Raw genomic sequence first — 4451 nt, 5'->3', positions numbered from 1 at the left:
CTTATCTGTGAGACGAGGCTGGTACTGCATGAGAAGATGAGACTGCCTCTGGAACAGGGAGGAGCAGACAGCGGAGATATTGTTTTCTGTTTAGTATAAATTAGACCAAAACATCCTAGGAAATTGGGACAGGCAGCGAAGACCAATAGACCCATGGGTGACACTAGGGATTATTAATTGCCCCGACCAGTGCTGGGGCTACACTCAGAGCTGGTGCTCCTGAGCCAGAGAGCAGTTTATCCAGGCCTGGACTGACATTAAACTGCCTCAACAAAAGAGAGAGGAAAAGTCTCACTCAAGGGAAAAGGTCCTAGAACGAGGGTCAGTGAAAGGATCCATCCCCAGGGGTAGCGTGGTAGCTCTAAGTTCAAGAATGCTCTCCTGAGACCATGTGTATGCCATGGAAACTCAAGCTCTGAGGTAAAGAAAGTGCCCAGAGGTTAAGTAGGTACCTTCCCCTCCAAGTGCTTGAAGAGGGTGCTCTCCTTGGCAGGCAGCTGCAAGCAGGGCATTTGGGAGGCCTGCTGGAGTGGTTGAAGTCCTTAGTCCCACAGGAGCCTGCAAGTTGGATGTCCTACATGGGGTAGAGGATGCAGCAGCTGCAATTGAATTTGGGTGGTGCACATGGAAGTGGCCGGACACGTGGCAGCGATCTCGGGTGGTATTTGCAGAATCCGCATCTATCTCCGGTCCTCCTCACCACAGCCAGTACAAGCCATAGAGAGAGTAACCACATCCTCGCTCTGGGCCCAGGGTAGACTGTGGGTGATGCGACAGGAGTGCATGGCTCCATCCCTCCCCACCACAGCACTGAAGCAGTGCTGGGCTGAAGGCACAAGGTTGGAAAAGGCCTATTCACTGCCCTGTGGTCAGCGGTGGTGGGGTGCAAGGCCATGTAGGCATGGGGAGATCAATCACTGCAAACAAGCCACCAGTGTTGGTGCTTAAATCTTCGCCCACGCCCCGACAGAACACAAAAAGCCACCATGGTTCCATGTGGAGAGGTTTAATGAGAGAAGAAGAATAGAAGAAGGGAGGAACAAAGGAGGCTGGCCATGAGCATGTGGAGGGAAGCGGGGATAGAGAGAAGGGACAGGGAAGGGGGCAAGAGCAGAGAAGAACAAAGAGCAAGAGAGAGCAAGAGAGAGGAGTAAGAGGGAGAGGAGGGGGCAAGCAGCCCCTTATGTAGTGTCAGGCATGGCTGGCTGTTGCCAGGCAACTGTGGGGTGGAGCATACCTGGCTGTTCCCAGGTAGCTGTGGGGGTGGAGCTTAGACAGAGTAACAACACAACCTACCCACATCCTTCTGAATACTTTAAATGAGCCCCAGATCGCAAGTGATACCAGATACAATACAGGCTGCTCTACAAGTATCTGTGTGCTACTGTCCAAGAGATATACAAGGAATACAGGACTGTTCCTAGTTAATACACATGTATCTCAGTTTACGTGTTTAACTCATGGCTATTTGAAACTAAGGCGGTGGAACTCCTGGATACACAGAGTTGAATGTAGGTAGAGTTTGTCCGTTTTGAAGAATTACCATCCTCCCTTCCAGGTATCAGCAAAGTGACCCGGGCCCACAACTTTGGCAGTAAAATAGTGGATAAAATCCTGGAGTTTCAGTGTGTAAGACTGGCATCTGCCTACAGTGTATGAGCCGTGGATCCTTCAGTAGACAAGGTGTAGTCATGCTGTCTTTGTAATATTCCTCTCATTTTGGAGTTAATGGGTGTTAGTGTGTTCATAGGATTACATATGTATTATGCATCTCTAGCCTTGTCAGTTCTCAATAACTACCAACCTTAATTGTATCACTAGTAGCTTCTTCTATTCTGGATATTTCATATAAATGAAAAAAAAAACAGTCTTCTAATTCTGTTTTTATTTATTTATATAATTTGGATATTTATTGAAATAAACACTGATGTTCTCATATATAGGTGTACACTAGAATAATACAAGTTATTTCTTCTGCCTAACCAAATTGTACCTTTCCCCGAGGATTCTCCCCAGTGTCTTGTCACTCTTAGTTTTTTTGAGATCAATTATCCTTTTATTCTACTAATGAGTGAATAATCCAGATTGTGTGTTTCTTTCCTCTGCCTTTCTCTTACGAAAATGTTTCCAAGATTCATCTACTGTAACAAGTATCAACACAGTGGCAAAAGAATGAAGATTCTTCTTCTTTCTTGAAAAATACCGTAAATAGTAATACTTGAGTAATCCTGTAAATAGTCCACCTGTGTTCGTTCATCAGGTTATTGTCACTTTGGTCATTGTATCTTGCAGCCATTATTAATGTTGCTCCACCAATATGCAAGTTTTTGTGTGGCTGTATGTTTCCTTTTTCTTGGTAGTATAATAGATCTCCTATGAAAAGATCTATTTGGTCATAGATAGGAAAGTTCCATGTTTAACTCCCCATGGGGCTTCCAGAACATTCTACAAACAGCTGCACAAAGTTAACATCCTATCTGCAAACTCTAAAAAGCCTTCATTTACCAAAATCCTTGTTACTATTTTCATTGCCTTTTTCCTTAAAGCAGTAGCATTTCGGTGGAAATAAAATACCTATTAGCCTATTGCTACAATTTGAATTTTTAAACACCTGTGAGAGCATTTTCATTCACTTATTGCTCAGTGTATATTCAACTAATTTAAAACAGAAGCATTATTTAAAACTCAGTTTAATAAATGTGTTTTGACTGTTGCATATTCTGAATATTATGCATTTATATGGTGTGTGATTTTCAAAACTGTTCCATCATTCTGTGGTTGTCTTAAACTTTTTGATAGTGTCCTTCAATATTTGACATGTTGCGGATTATATCAGATCATATTTTTCTCAAGTCACTGCATCTGTCTGCTTATTCTTTTATTCTTAGAAGTTTCCAGTGAATTACATTCTTACCTTCTCATGTTTTGGAATGGAAGTGGGATGCAGGCTAAACTTTAGGAGTGATTGCATTGTGTGCAGCCACCATACTTCCTTTTAGAGAAGATGATTTATCAGCCCTGGACAATTTTTTTTTTTTGCTTCTTTAGAGATTGTGTAGTTTCAAACTCACTAGCATTTCTTGTCTTGTAACACTTAACTAAACATTTTATTTTTTGATGTCTTTGCCTTGGAATTATTTTCTTCATTTTATTTCACAAACATTATATACAGAAGAAAATCGATTTCTTAATGCACATACCTTACCTTGTGACTGAACTTATTTAGTCTAATAATTTATTTTGCATGCAAATTCATAAATAATTTTCATAAATTGGTTCAGATAAGAATAGACTTATCAATTCTTCTTATCAATCTGGAAACATTTTATCTTATTTTCTTGTCAAATTTCTTTGACTCTATTGTCCACCAAAATAGCAAATGTTTAGAGAGGACATTTGTGTCTTACTCGTGGTCTTCAGAAAAAAGGATTAAATCTTTTACCATGAAGTATGTAGTTTAAGCTGTGTTTTTTTTTTTTCTGTTTCTAATTGGCCACTCCTTAATCACAGAAAGAAGTTGTTGATTCTTTTACTGTGTGAAAACTAATTAACATATACATACACACTCACACACATACACGCTTCTATATGTTTCCACACTTACATACCATATGCTTTAATTAAACTTTATCTTTTTTTAATCTAGAGACCATCTCCTCTTTTTTAGCTTCTAGAAATTACCATTCTAAAGGTGTTATCATTTTAGTAACAAATACAAAATGCAGAATTGTGGTTTTATATGTGTGTGTGTGTGTATGTGTATGTATATGTATATATATGTGTGTGTGTGTGTGTGTGTGTATGTATATTAAAGCTCATATTACCCAAGATACAATCCACAGACCACGTGAAGCTCAAGAAGAAAGACAACTAAAGTGCAGATGCTTCAGTCCTTCTTAGAAGGGGGAACAAAAATATTCATAGGATGAGATATGGAGACAAAGTTTGGAGTAGAGACTGAAGGATTAGCCATTCAGAGACTGCCCCACCTAGGGATCCAGCTCATATACAGCCACAAAACCTAGACAATAGTGATGATGCCAAGAACAGCAAGCTGACAGGAGCCTGATACAGCTGCCTCCTGAGAGGCTCTGCCAGAGCATGACAAATACAAAGGCGAATGCTTGTAGCCAACCATTGAACTGAGAAAGGGGTCCCCATTGGAAGAGTTAGAGAAAGGATTGAAGGAGCTGAAGGACTGTGTAACCCCATAAGAACAATAATACTAACCAACCAGAGCTCCCAGGGACTAAACCATCATCCAAAGTGTACATGTCTCCAGCTGCATATGTAGCAGAGAATGGCCTTGTTGGGCACCAATGGGAGAAGCCCTGGGTCCTGCCAAGAACAGACCTCTCAATGTAGGGGAATGTCAGGGCAGGGAAACAGGAAAGGGTGAGTGGATGGGTGGGGAAACACCCTCATAGAAGAAGGGGGAGGGGGAGGGTATA

Source organism: Rattus rattus, chromosome 13 (assembly GCF_011064425.1).
Source record: "Rattus rattus isolate New Zealand chromosome 13, Rrattus_CSIRO_v1, whole genome shotgun sequence".
Classification (NCBI taxonomy): domain Eukaryota; kingdom Metazoa; phylum Chordata; class Mammalia; order Rodentia; family Muridae; genus Rattus; species Rattus rattus.
Note: the sequence above shows the minus strand (reverse complement) of the source record.